This window comes from Microcaecilia unicolor, chromosome 1 (assembly GCF_901765095.1).
Source record: "Microcaecilia unicolor chromosome 1, aMicUni1.1, whole genome shotgun sequence".
Lineage (NCBI taxonomy): Eukaryota > Metazoa > Chordata > Amphibia > Gymnophiona > Siphonopidae > Microcaecilia > Microcaecilia unicolor.
Window position 1 is genome coordinate 385491831 of NC_044031.1, and position 14175 is coordinate 385506005.

General features: G+C 46.9%; 1 long non-coding RNA gene across 1 annotated transcript in view; it reads right to left on the reverse strand.

Moving 5' to 3' along the window:
• Window positions 1-14175, reverse strand: part of LOC115474888 — a 204102-nt gene that overhangs the window by 25759 nt on the left and 164168 nt on the right. The gene's annotated exons all lie outside the window — the stretch shown is intronic.

A 14175-nucleotide genomic window follows, 5' to 3' on the forward strand; every position in this document is an offset into this window, starting at 1 on the left:
CTCTCCTAGTTCTCCTCCTATCTCTCCCACCAAACCTTCAGAGTACACTCTCATGGATCTTCCTCCACCCCCACTCTCTGTTGGAGTTCCCCAGGGATCTGTCCTTGGACCCCTTCTTTTTTCAATCTACACTTCTGCCCTAGGCTCACTGATCTCATCTCATGGTTTCCAGTATCATCTCTACGCTGATGACACCCAGCTGTCTCTCTCCACACCAGACATCACCGCGGAGACCCAAGCCAAGGTATTGGCCTGCTTATCTGACATTGCTGCATGGATGTCCAACCGCCACCTGAAACTGAACATGGCCAAGACCAAGCTTATCGTCTTTCCACCAAAACCCACTTCTCCTCTTCCTCAGCTCTCGATCTCAGTTGACAACACCCTCATCGTCCCCGTCTCATCCGCCCGTAACCTCGGCGTCATCTTCGACTCCTCCCTCTCCTTCTCTGCGCATATCCAGCAGACAGCCAAGACCTGTCGCTTCTTCCTCTTTAACATCAGCAAAATTCACCCTTTCCTCTCTGAGCACACCACCCGAACTCTCATCCACGCTTTCATTACCTCTCGCCTTGACTACTGCAACCCACTTAACCATCTACCCCCCCTTCAATCCGTTCAGAACTCTGCTGCACGTCTTATATTCCGCCTGAACTGATATACTCATATCACCCCTCTCCTCAGGTCACTTCACTGGCTTCCGATCAGATACCGCATACAGTTCAAGCTTCTCCTTCTTACCTACAAATGCACTCAGTCTGCAGCCCCTCACTACCTCTCTATCCTCATCTCCCCTTACGTTCCCGCCCAAAACCTCTGCTCACAGGACAAATCCCTCCTCTCAGTACCCTTCTCCACCACCGCCAACTCCAGGCTCCGCCCATTCTGCCTCGCCTCACCCTATGCTTAAAATAAACTTCCTGAGCCCTTATGCCAAGCCTCTTCCCTACTCACTGTCATGTATACACAGCAGGAACCTGGGTTTGTGAGCCCTTGGGCCACTGCCAAGGAGCAGCAGCGGCAGGAGAATCACCCCAGCACCAGATAAGGCAGACCGGAACTGGAACACGGTGGACTGGAGTAAGGCTTCACCTACACTTGGCCACCTTTCACCAAGAGTTGAGCTCTGGGCTTCAGGTGGCTGGTAGGACTTGCAGGACACGGCAGCAGGCTGACAAATAACAGGAACACAAGATACACGCTGGGTTCCAGGAAAACCCGTAGGCAAACAAACAATCCAGAAACAAGCCGGGTCAGGGCAGGATGTAGACAGAAGAATAGTCCAATAAACAATCCGGGTCTGGGCAGGCGGCAGGCACAGAATAGGCCAATAAACAATCCGGGTCTGGGCAGACGGCAGGCAGAATAGTCCAAAAACAAGCAGAGTAAAAGTCACCAACACGAACAGCACAAAGGCACTGCAACACTTCACACCAAAGGAACACCTCTGAAGAACACTGTTGCAAAGCAACTAAGAACCTTAACAGGTGGTTAATAAAGGCAGGTCACAAGGGAGTTCACCAGGTATGGGTGCTGCTTGGTTCCAAAATACTCCCAAAACAATCTGGAGAACTGGAAGATCCGGACCGGACCAGCATATCTTCAAGAACCCGGGAAACAGTAAACCATCACCTCGCAGCATTCCCCAGGTCTAAACCCCGGGGACTGAGGTGACTGCGAGCCCGGGACCTGGGCACAACCGTGACACCCATCTTCAAATCCTTACTCAAAGCCCACCTCTTCAATGTTGCTTTTGAGTGCGGAGGACTACTCTGTTATGATGAAATTTGGTATAAGGGGCCTGGGCTACCAGGGCCTGAAGCTCACTGACTCTACGAGCTGAAGTAACTGCCACCAAGAAAATGACCTTCCAGGTCAAGTACTTCAGATGGCAGGAGTTCAGTGGCTCAAAAGGAGGTTTCATCAGCTGGGTGAGAACGACATTGAGATCCCATGACACTGTAGGAGGTTTGACGGGGGGCTTTGACAAAAGCAAACCTCTCATGAAGCGAACAACTAAAGGCTGTCCTGAGATCGGCTTACCTTCCACACGGTAATGGTATGCACTGATTGCGCTAAGGTGAACCCTTACGGAGTTGGTCTTGAGACCAGACTCAGACAAGTGCAGAAGGTATTCAAGCAGGGTCTGTGTAGGACAAGAGCGAGGATCTAGGGCCTTGCTGTCACACCAGACGGCAAACCTCCTCCACAGAAAGAAGTAACTCCTCTTAGTGGAATCTTTCCTGGAAGCAAGCAAGATGCGGGAGACACCCTCTGACAGACCCAAAGAGACAAAGTCTATGCTCTCAACATCCAGGCCGTGAGAGCCAGAGACTGGAGGTTGGGATGCAGAAGCGCCCCTTCGTTCTGTGTGATGAGGGTCAGAAAACACTCCAATCTCCACGGTTCTTCGGAGGACAACTCCAGAAGAAGAGGGAACCAGATCTGACTCGGCCAAAAGGGAGCAATCAGAATCATGGTGCCTCGGTCTTGCTTGAGTTTCAACAAAGTCTTCCCCACCAGAGGTATGGGAGGATAAGCATACAGCAGACCTTCCCCCCAGTCCAGGAGGAAGGCATCCGATGCCAGTCTGTCGGGGGCCTGAAGTCTGGAACAGAACTGAGGGACTTTGTGGTTGGCTCGAGATGCAAAGAAATCTACCAAGGGGGTGCCCCACACCTGAAAGATCTGGCGCACTACTCGGGAGTTGAGCGAACACTCGTGAGGTTACATAATCCTGCTCAGTCTGTCGGCCAGACTGTTGTTTACGCCTGCCAGGTATGTGGCTTGGAGCACCATGCCGTGACGGCGAGCCCAGAGCCACATGCTGACGGCTTCCTGACACAGGGGGCGAGATCCGGTGCCCCCCTGCTTGTTGATGTAATACATGGCAACCTGGTTGTCCGTCTGAATTTGGATAATTTGGTGGGACAGCCGATCTCTGAAAGCCTTCAGAGCGTTCCAGACCGCTCGTAACTCCAGAAGATTGATCTGCAGATCGCGTTCCTGGAGGGACCAGCTTCCCTGGGTGTGAAGCCCATCGACATGAGCTCCCCACCCCAGGAGGGACGCATCCGTAGTCAGCACTTTCTGTGGCTGAGGAATTTGGAAAGGACGTCCCAGAGTCAAATTGGACCAAATCGTCCACCAATACAGGGATTTGAGAAAACTCGTGGACAGGTGGATCACGTCCTCTAGATCCCCAGCAGCCTGAAACCACTGGGAAGCTAGGGTCCATTGAGCAGATCGCATGTGAAGGCGGGCCATGGGAGTCACATGAACTGTGGAGGCCATGTGGCCCAACAATCTCAACATCTGCCGAGCTGTGATCTGCTGGGACGCTCGCACCCGCGAGACGAGGGACAACAAGTTGGCTCTCGTCTCTGGAAGATAGGCACGAGCCGTCCGAGAATCCAGCAGAGCTCCTATGAATTCGAGTTTCTGCACTGGGAGAAGGTGGGACTTCGGATAATTTAGCACAAACCCCAGTAGCTCCAGGAGGCGAATAGTCATCTGCATGGACTGTAGAGCTCCTGCCTCGGATGTGTTCTTCACCAGCCAATCGTCGAGATAGGGGAACACGTGTACTCCCAGCCTGCGAAGCGCCGCTGCTACTACAGTCAAGCACCTCATGAACACTCTGGGCGCAGAGGTGAGCCCAAAGGGTAGCACACAGTATTGGAAGTGACGTGTGCCCTGCTGAAATCGCACATACTGACTGTGAGCTGGCAGTATCGGGATATGCGTGTAGGCGTCCTTCAAGTCCAGAGAGCATAGCCAGTCGTTTTCCTGAATCATGGGAAGAAGGGTGCCCAGGGAAAGCATCCTGAACTTTTCTTTGACCAGATATTTGTTCAGGGCCCTTAGGTCTAGGATGGGGCGCATCCCCCCTGCTTTCTTTTCCACAAGGAAGTACCTGGAATAGAATCCCTGCCCTTCCTGCCCAGGTGGCACGGGCTCGACCGCATTGGCGCTGAGAAGGGCAGAGAGTTCCTCTGCAAGTACCTGCTTGTGATGGGAGCTGAAGGATTGGGCTCCCGGAGGACAATTTGGTGGAGTGGAGGCCAAATTCAGGGCGTATCCACACCGCACTATTTGGAGAACCCACCGGTCGGAGGTTATTAGAGGCCACCTTTGGTGAAAAACTTTCAACCTCCCCCCGACTGGCAGATCGTCCGGTATGGACACTTTGATGGCGGCTATGTTCCCATGGATCCAGTCAAAAGCCCGTCTCCGGCTTTTGCTGTGGAGGCGCAGGGGGCTGCTTAGGCGCACGCTGTTGACGGGAACGAGCGCGCTGGGACTGTCCCTGTGCCTGATGAGGCCTTCGGGCCGGCTGGGTGTACCTACGCTTGTTGAAGGCGTAAGGCGCAGCCTGCCGGGCCCGGGAAAAACGTCCACCTGCTGAGGTGGATGCTGAAGGCGCCCGGTGGGAGAGGTTGTCGAGGGCGGTTTCCCGCTGATGTAGTTGGTCCACCAACTGCTCGACCTTCTCGCCGAAAATATTATCGCCCCGGCAAGGGACATCAGCCAGCCGCTGCTGGGTGCGGTTGTCCAGGTCAGAGGCACGCAGCCATGAGAGTCTGCGCATCACTATACCTTGGGCCGCAGCTTGAGATGCCACATCACAGGTGTCATAAATACCCCAGGACAGGAACTTTCTGCATGCCTTCAGCTGCCTGACCACCTCCTGAAAAGGCCTGGACTGCTCCGGGGGGAGCTTGTCGACCAGGTCCGCCAGTTCCTTCACATTATTCCGCATGTGTATGCTCGTGTAGAGCTGGTAGGATTGGATGCGGGTCACGAGCATTGAAGATTGGTAGGCCTTCCTCCCAAACGAGTCCAGAGTGCGAGACTCCCGCCCCGGGGGTGCTGAAGCGGTATCCCTCGAACTCCGTGCCCTCTTGAGAGCAGAGTCCACGACCGCCGAGTCATGAGGCAATTGGGGCTGCATTAACTCTGGGTCTGAGTGGATCCTGTATTGGGACTCCGCTTTCTTGGGTATGGTGGGATTAGATAAAGGTCTCAACCAGTTCCAAAGCAGTGTCTCTTTGAGGACATTGTGCAACGGCACCGTGGAGGACTCTCTAGGTGGTGATGGATAGTCGAGGACCTCGAGCATCTCGGCCCTCGGCTCATCCACAGAGACCACAGGAAAGGGAATGCAGATAGACATATCCCTAACAAAGGAGGCAAAGGAGAGGCTCTCAGGTGGCGAGAGCTTCCTCTCCAGTGAAGCAGTGGGGTCGGAGGGAAGGCCCACAGACTCCTCTGAGGAGAAATATCTGGGGTCCTCCTCCTCCCCCCACGAGGCCTCTTCCTCGGTGTCGGACATGAGCTCCTGTAGCTCAGACCTCAATCGGGCCCGGCTCGACTTCGAGGCACTGAGTCCTCGGTGGCGGCGTCGAGCGGTTGACTCCCGCGCCGGCGGGGATGAAGCTCCCTCCATCGACGTTGACTGGGACTCCACCTGCGTGGCGGTAGAGACCGGTGCCGCAAGCGGCGTCGGAGGCCTCGGCACCGGGCTAGAGCACACGGGCACCTCCATCAACGGCGCCGGGGGCGCAAGCACCCTCGGCGCCTGCACAGTCTGGCGCATCAGCCCTTCCAGGATCCCCGGAAGGATGGCTCGGAGGCACTCGTCAAGGCCCGCTGTCGGGAAAGGCGAGGGGGCCGGTGGAGGGGCCGGTGCCAGAATCTGCTCGGGTCCAGGAGACGGCACAGAAGTGCCCGTGCCCTGACGCAGCGATACCTCTACCACCGAGGGGGACCGCTCCTCCCGGCGCTGCTGCTTCCTCGGCGTCGAGTCATCTCTGGAGCCGGAGCTGGTAGCCAGATGCGCCGTAGGCGACCGATGACGGTGCTTTTTAGCCTTCTTCCGGTGCCCGTCATCGGCGCTACCGAAGAGGAGGAGGTAGATCCCCCTCGGCCTCGAGGGATCGGGTCCGACAGGGTTCGGTCCCGATGGCCCTGGGTAGAGGGAGTGACCGGGGCCGATTGCCCGCGCGGCCGCTAACCCCTGCCCTCTCCGGAAGACCGGCGGCCCAACGGAACCTGTGCTCCTGGGGTCAGTGCCGATTTCGTGGACATTGGTACCGGTACCGAAGATCCGGCCGATGCCGTCGAAGTCGACTTCGAGGGGCCGGCGCAAGTTCCAAAAAGACGGTCCCGTAGAACTTGCCTCACCACCTGTGTTCGTTTCCGTAAGCAGAGACACAAGGTGCACGTCTTGGTATCGTGCTCCGGCCCGAGGCACTGGAGGCACCAAGCGTGAGTGTCGGTCTGTGAGATATGCCGGCCGCACCGACCACACTTCTTAAATCCACTCGGGACCTTCGAGGACATCGACGGAAAAATCGCATCGGCGAAGTCAAAGTCGTCGATGGTGGCGGTAAAAAGCACACCCGAAAAGAAATCGACCGCGCGGCCGCAACGAGGTGCCCCCCGCTAGACGTTTACGAGGGGGGGGAACAAAGATTTTTTTTTTTTTTTGAAAACAGAATAAAAGAAAAACAAACAAAGAAGAGAAAAAATTTGCGGCTAAGGCGCGATCCGGTTTCCAGGGCTGACAGAGAGAGAGAGACGAACACGGCTCTCTCCAGCACGGAAAAGAAAAGACTGAGCGGGAACGGTCGCGCACGGGCGAGAAGACAGCCGCGCATGCGCGGTGGCGTGCCCTGCGTGCGGGATCGCCCGCGAAGTTTTGTTCCAGTTGGTGGGGGCTGCTGTGGACGTCAACCCAGTCGTGAGAACAAGCAGCCTGCTTGTCCTCGGAGAAATATAAAATCCTGAGTGATGTAGAACGAGTAGAAGTAAATCAATTTTTTACTCGCTCCAAAAGTACAAAGACTAGGGGACACTCAAGGAAGTTATATGGAAATACTTTTAAAACGAATAGGAGGAAATATTTTTTCACTCAATGAATACTTAAGCTCTGGAACTCTTTGCCGGAGGATGTAGTAACAGCGGCTAGCATATCGGAGTTTAAAAAAAGGTTTGGATAAGTTCCTGGACAATAACTCCATAGTCTGCTATTGAGACAGGCATGGGGAAGCTACTGTTTGGCCTGGGATTGGTAGCATGGAATGTTGTCACTATTTGGGTTTCTGCCAAGTACTTGTGACCTGGCTTGACCACTGTTGGAAACAGGATACTGGGCTAGATGGACCATTGGTCTGACCCAGTATGGCTATTCTTATGTAAGGCTACGGAGTGGCATTGAATCCCTCCAGGCTCAACCAGGAGAAAGATCGAGACACCACACCAGCCAGCCTCAACCAGTAGGCATAGTGTAGACTATGACCAGGGGAATTAGGCCCCTCACAAAAATTCCAGCTGCACCAGTCCAACCTATACCACCTTGATGGAGGCAGAAAAATACTGATAGGTTCCCAGAATCATCACCCATTACACCTATAACATCACTGTTTCAGTTTTCTGCCTCCATCTGCTGGTAGAGGGACATAATCCATTGGTCTGGACTCGTCTAGAAGGATAACAAATTATTACATTTAGAGACAAAATGCATATGAACTGAATGTATGGCAAATCACAATTCTTATTGGTTCAGTGGAAAAACAAAGACTGAAGAGGTCCTGCATGAAAACTCAAGGTGGGAACTAGCACACATGCATGGTAGAATCTCTCAAAGACTTTCAGAGCTCTTCTAGCTGGCAAGTTCTTCTTCCCATATGGGTTCCATTGGATAAACCGCTTATGTAAGTGCTTGATATACTGCTTCTCCTCAGAGAATCAGTAACAAAAAACAAACAAAAAAAGACAATCCAAAACAAAAACAGCAAATGGCAACCCAAATTTACAAATCATTATCATTAAATAAATATATTGAAAGCAAATACAGCAGACCAATGTCCTGTCTCTTCCCATATACCAGTATTCACTCACTCATTTATTTATTGTGAATAAAGATTTGTGCATTTGGGCTTTTTGTACTGCTTTCTTTTTATATCATATATACTGTGCAGACTACTTTGCCTCTTTGGTTTAGTAATACAAAAAAAAAATAAGAACCTGTAGATAGTTAAACATTAATAAAAACATCCAGGCGGACTTACATATTTACTCCCCCGTTTACAAAGCCACGCTAACGGCCGCCAGTCCCGGTGTCAGCATTGCCGCGCGGCTTTGTAAACAAGCGGGTTAGTATCCATAAAATCAAACACCCAACAAATGTGTCCAGGTACTCACTGCAAGGCTCAATCCTAGGACATTAACTAGGACAGCTCGTGTGAGACTAGCAAGAATCCCAAATTAAAACAACCCTTATCAAACTTACCCTTGAAAGAGTAAATTAATTTCTCACAAACCACAATATCAGGGAACTCTATTACACTATGTCCCCAATGACTTATACTGTTTCAAGAAAAAGGGAAGCAAAGATGAGCAAAAGGTAAATATCAAATGCAAGAAAAAAAAGATGCTAAACTAAAATAAATGAGAATGCAGAGAACATCTCACCAAATACAAAGTATATTCAACAACATCAAACTAGGTAGATTTAAACGCTTTCACAGAAATAACACTATAGGTTTATGCATAAATCATCTCTGTGATCATAATGGATCCACAGAGATAATGTCAGTTGTTCTCCCTTCAGACAGGCTAATGCAGGAACTAAAATATGTGTCATGAAGTGGGGTAGCCCTAAAACGAGCAATATTTACTACAGTTTTTCTGGCACTGAATCATGTAGAGCAGGCAACATGGTCTTGATTTTTACATAAAGACATTTACGAGCAACTTATATATACACCTCATACCAGCTTAAAAAATTCCCCAGCCCCAGCATCTCCATCTTCATTAACAGCTGATGATTTTGCTTCTGGTTTCCACAACAAGACTGTCCTTCGACAACCTGTTTTTAATCCACAATAGGACACTACCTCCTATTACATGACTCTCCAATTTCCTCTGGAGCCTTTCATGAGGTATTTTGTCAACGCCTTTTGAAAATCCAGATACACAAAATCAACGGCTCACCTTTACCCACGTTTGTTCACTCCTTCAAAGAAATGAAATAGATTGGTGAGGCAAGATTTCCCTTCACTAAATCCATGTTGGCTTTGTCTTATTAATCCCTGCTTTTGAATATGCTCTGTAATTTTGTTCTTTATAATAGTCTCTACCACTTTGCTCGGCACTGATGTCAGGCTAACCGGTCTATAATTTCCCGGATCTCCTCAGGAACCTTTTTTAAAAATCGGCGTTACATTGGCCACTCTCCAATCTTCCGGTACCATGGTTGATGTTAAAGATAAATTACATATTACTAACAATAGTTCCGCAAGTTCATTTTTCAATTCTAATCAGTACTCTAGGATGAACACCATCTGGTTCAAGAGATTTGCTACTCTTCAACTTGTCAAATTGAGCCATTACATCCTCCAGGTTTATAGAGATTTCATTCAGTTTCTTCAACTCGTCAGCTTTGAGCACCATTTTTGGCACCGGTATCTCTCCCAAATCTTCCTTGGTGAAGACCGAAGCAAAGAATTCTTTAATTTCTCCGCTATGGCTTTATCTTCCTTGATTGCCCCTTTTACCCCTCGTTCATCTAGCAGACCATTTTTTTTGCCAGCTTCTTGCTTTTAATCAGGGCTGTGGAGTCGGTACAAAAATCCTTCAACTCCGACTCTGACTCAGACTCCTCAGTTTATGGTACCTCCGACTCCTCAGTTTTTAATGTGTATTTTTTTTGTATGTTGACTGAAAGAGTGCAGCATGCAAGGCTGCATGTTAATGTTTGGGTTTAAAATCTATGTCACTGTGACTTTTTATTTTATTTATTAAAGAAACTATAAATATTCATTAATCCTAAAGTTTAAACAAAAAAACACACATAAAAAACAAGGTTATGTTTATTGTTTTTTTTATCAAGTATAAAGTCATCATAGCATTAGCAAGTATAAAAATCTGGAACACCCACTTCCTTTGGAAATTCTAGAACAACATCCTTTGGAAATTAGAACAAAATCAAAGTTAACCTACATACACCAAAAAAACATTTGGAAAACCTAAAACAACTTGTATATTATTTAAACTTGGCATATATAGCTGTAGAATAGCTGTTAAACATAATCCAAAATTAACTAATATATTGTTCTTAGAAACAGAATTGCTTCTGCCAGATCCTCCTTCATAGAAGCCCTTAAATCTGATTTGATTATTTTCAGTGCTGAAAACAGTCTTTCAACACTGACTTGGGTGGGTGGCATTGCTGTTACGGTTCTAGCTGCATCACTGACAATCTCTGGATAAACAATGATGGCTTCTTCTATAGTCAGTTTTGATGAGCGGTCAAACTTTTCCACTTCCTTTAATCCTTTAAAAAAAACTTTTGCATGAATTTCTTTATATGGACATTTACAGGTTGCTTTTCCATGCTTAACCGACATCGCTTTGCTTTTGAAGCTTCCATTTTGTCCAAATAGGCTTGAAACTTCTCTTCTTCATTTGAAGAGGATGAACCTGAGTTACCACCATTACCACCAGTATTTATAGCTTTAGCTTCATCCAGTGATTTATGAGTTTCAGGTAGCAACCCTTTCATGTGAACTGCTATGTCATAGAGTGCCTGTTTTCCTGTAGCAATTTGGTCACTGCTCAATAAAATTTGGCTCATTGGATCAACATAAATAGCAGCTAAGAGAATTTGATTATCCAGCAAGAGCTCCTCTCTTTTCCTCATTGAAGATACAATGCCATCAGCAATTAACCCCCCACTTTTGTTAAGGTTATATATCAAGCCCTTCCATTCCAAGAAGAATTTACCTGGTGTTAAATCTTCATACTGCAGCTTCTTGGTAACAGCAAAAGGGTAAAAAAGTAGCCTAATTCTGTAACTTGAGCCCACTGGTTTTCTTTTAATGAAACATTTACATTGTCCAGTTCTTCAAGAAAGTCTTTTAGTTCAAGCAACTGCTTTATCATCAAGTAAGTGCTTCCCCAGCGCGTTGCTTGATCCAAAATGGCTCCTTTTCCAGCACGTCTCTTCAGAATAGCATCTGTTTTAGGGATCCTGGCTGCAACAGCTACTTGCCTCAACTTGCTAATTAGTGTAGCCGCATGACGATCCTTCAATCCATCTCTTATTGCTAGTTGCAGAGTATAAACAGCACAACGCATATGTTGAATGGTAATAAGCTTAGATGCTTCTTCAGCAATATCATCCAAACTTTCACAGCTTTCTTGAATTGCAGAACTGTCATCTTCTGATATTTGTATGCTGCTTTCTTCATCAACTTCCTTCATTTTTTCAATTGTGCTTAACATATTTGAAGCATTATCAGTTACAATACATAGAATGTGTTCCTTTTTAATTTTAAAATCTTCTAAAACACCTTCCACTAACTTCTGCAGATACTCACTGGTATGATGTACCTGGGTGTCCTTTACTCCTAATGTCCGGGTTATTGTTTTTTTGTTTTCATCAGCAAATCTAACATTAATTGCAAAATAATTGACTCTGTGACGTGTGCATGCATCCATTTTAATAAAGACAAAACGTCCCTTCAGACTTTTTCTTAGTTCTTCCTTCCTACATTTGGCCTCTTCAAGTATAAGTTTCCTTATACTTTCTCGTTCCAGAGAAACTCCAAGCTTTTTAGCCATTTCTCCATTTATGCCTAAAAAGGCTGGTTGTGAAAAAAAAAGATAGTGGCATACTATTCTTTACTGCCATTTCAATGATGTGGTTTTTGAATTTTTCTGGTGTCATTGTTATAGTAACTTTGTCAGCTGTAAAAAAATCTTGATAGTTGTGTCTGGCCTCCAGTAGATTTCTGATCTTTTATTGACCCTGAAGTAGATGGAATGTTTTCATTGCTATCTTTCTCATTCACAGCTTCTAACACTTTAGGATGGAAACGCTGCAAGTGTCTTTTTAAATCTGATGCTCTTGTAGGTGCATTTTTTTCATAACCACTGAAACTGCTAATTTTTGCATCACATGCTTTTTCACCATCATCATCTTCTATAATACACTGACATACATGTTTCCCATCTGTTGATATTGTAAAGTGTTCATACACAGCAGACTTTGTCATGTTTCCTGACATTCTTTTTGCCATTGTGAATGGTGTGCCATTTCCACTAAAATATAAAGCTCTTCTTGCAGAGAGAGAGGAAGTTGGGTGGAGTCTCTCTGCTGCCTTATCTGTATGTGCTGAATGATCTTCTCTTGGAGCTTAAGTTCACTGTGGGGTCAGAGAGGAGGTGCTCTACAGCAGGAGAGTAAATGCAAAGGGAGACTGAGCAGAGGGAAGCTCTCCAGCAAAATAGTTCAGCTGGACTTCACTAGTGAAACAACTAGGTACTAAGCTTTATTCACAGCAGAGAAGTACTTTATTCAAATGTATGAGGAGTCGGAGTCGGTACATTTTTGCCGACTCCAACTCCGACTCAATGTACCCAAAATTGCTGCCGACTCCGACTCCACAGCCCTGCTTTTAATATACCTAAAAAAAGATTTTACTATGAGTTTTTGTCTGCTGCAGATTATGCCTCCATCTCTGGCAAGCTAGAACTCTGTTGTTGACTGGCTGGCAGAGCAGCATTTAAAATATAACCAAGTCGGTTGCCATGATTTTCTCTTCTCGTTCCCCTGTTGTGAATTCTCCTTGCTTCACCATCAAAGGTATCTCCTTTCTTCACCACCAAAGATATCTCCCTTCCCTGTGTTTCCTCGACTAGGATCCTGGGGTTACTTTGGATAACACTTTGTCTTTTCATTCTCACATTTCACGTATGGTTTCCTCTTCCTTCTTCACTTGAGTATTCGCTCTGTTCATCCCCTCTTAGACTGCCATTCCTTTCGTATTCTTAAACACTTGACTTTTGTAACTCTGTCCTTCTTGGTATGCCTATATATCAGATACACTGCCTGCAACTGGTTCAAAATATGGCGATGAAACACCTGCATAATTGGAAAAAAAACAACCATGTTCTCCTCTTTTTATTGCGGAACATATGCTTCCTGTGTCTTCTTGGATTCCATTTAAGATTAGCCTTCTATCTTACAATATTCGGTCTTCTGGCCTGCCATCATTATTAGCTTCTCTTTTGACTCCATATGTCCCCATACAATCCCCTCGATCAGCAAACCGGGTCTTACTTGTCATTCCTTCTTTCCATCAGTTTTTTCTGGAGGTTTTCAGGAACTCCTGCTATAATGTGGAGGCACCTACACTATGGAATAACTTCTCCCTGTATTTGTGCCTCCAAGGATCCCTTAACAGTTTCAAATTCCATCTAAAGGCCTACTATTTCTCTCTGGCCTTTCCACCTTACTGATGCTTCTATTTTATTTTTTTTCTTTTCAGGCCTGTTAACTGGCAGTCCCGGTTTTCCTTTTGCTTTCTTTTTTCCTTTTCCATTGTTCCTTTTGGTTTTTTCCTTTTTCCATTTTCCTTTTGTTAATATGTAACCTTTCATTACCCCATTGCCCATTTGTTCTCTGTATTGTGATCTATCTTGTGTATTCATTTTGTTTTCCCTTCCCCACTTAATTTTGGAATATTGTAAACCGCTTAGATTTCTTTTAGAAAATTTGCAGTATATCAAATAAATTGAACTTAAATTTATGAAGCTGCTTTAATTTACTTGTCTTAGATTAGCACAAAATATAGGAAAACAGCTATGTTTAATTGACAAAAAGGGATTCTGGGTAAGTTTTGTTTGGTACCCTACTACTGTGTTTTTGACTGCAAGGTCCATAAGCCAAGGACTGCCCCTGTCAACTCTCCCTGGACACTCCTCCAAAGCCCTCTGGACATCTCATCGCTCCAAATATTTCCCCAAACATCCCTCTGACCCCCCCAACTCCCACCCACTTCTAAAAGCAGAAGTGATGTCCAATTGCTCCTGTCTCCAGTGCTGCCTGACCTCTAGTGGTGAAACCATTTTTCAGAACGGTAGCACCACTAGGAGTTAATGTGAAAATTAGTTAACACACTGTTAGGGGTCAGGTGGTGCTGGAGGCAGAAGCAATTGGGCATCGCTCTTACCTTTAGAAATACATTAAATAGCACTGGACCCAGTACTGATCCCTGCAGCACTCCACCCTCCTCCATTGAGAGAAATTATCATTTAACCCTATCCTCTGTTTTCTGTCCAATAACCAATTCCTAATCCACACCAGAACATTGCCTCCTATCC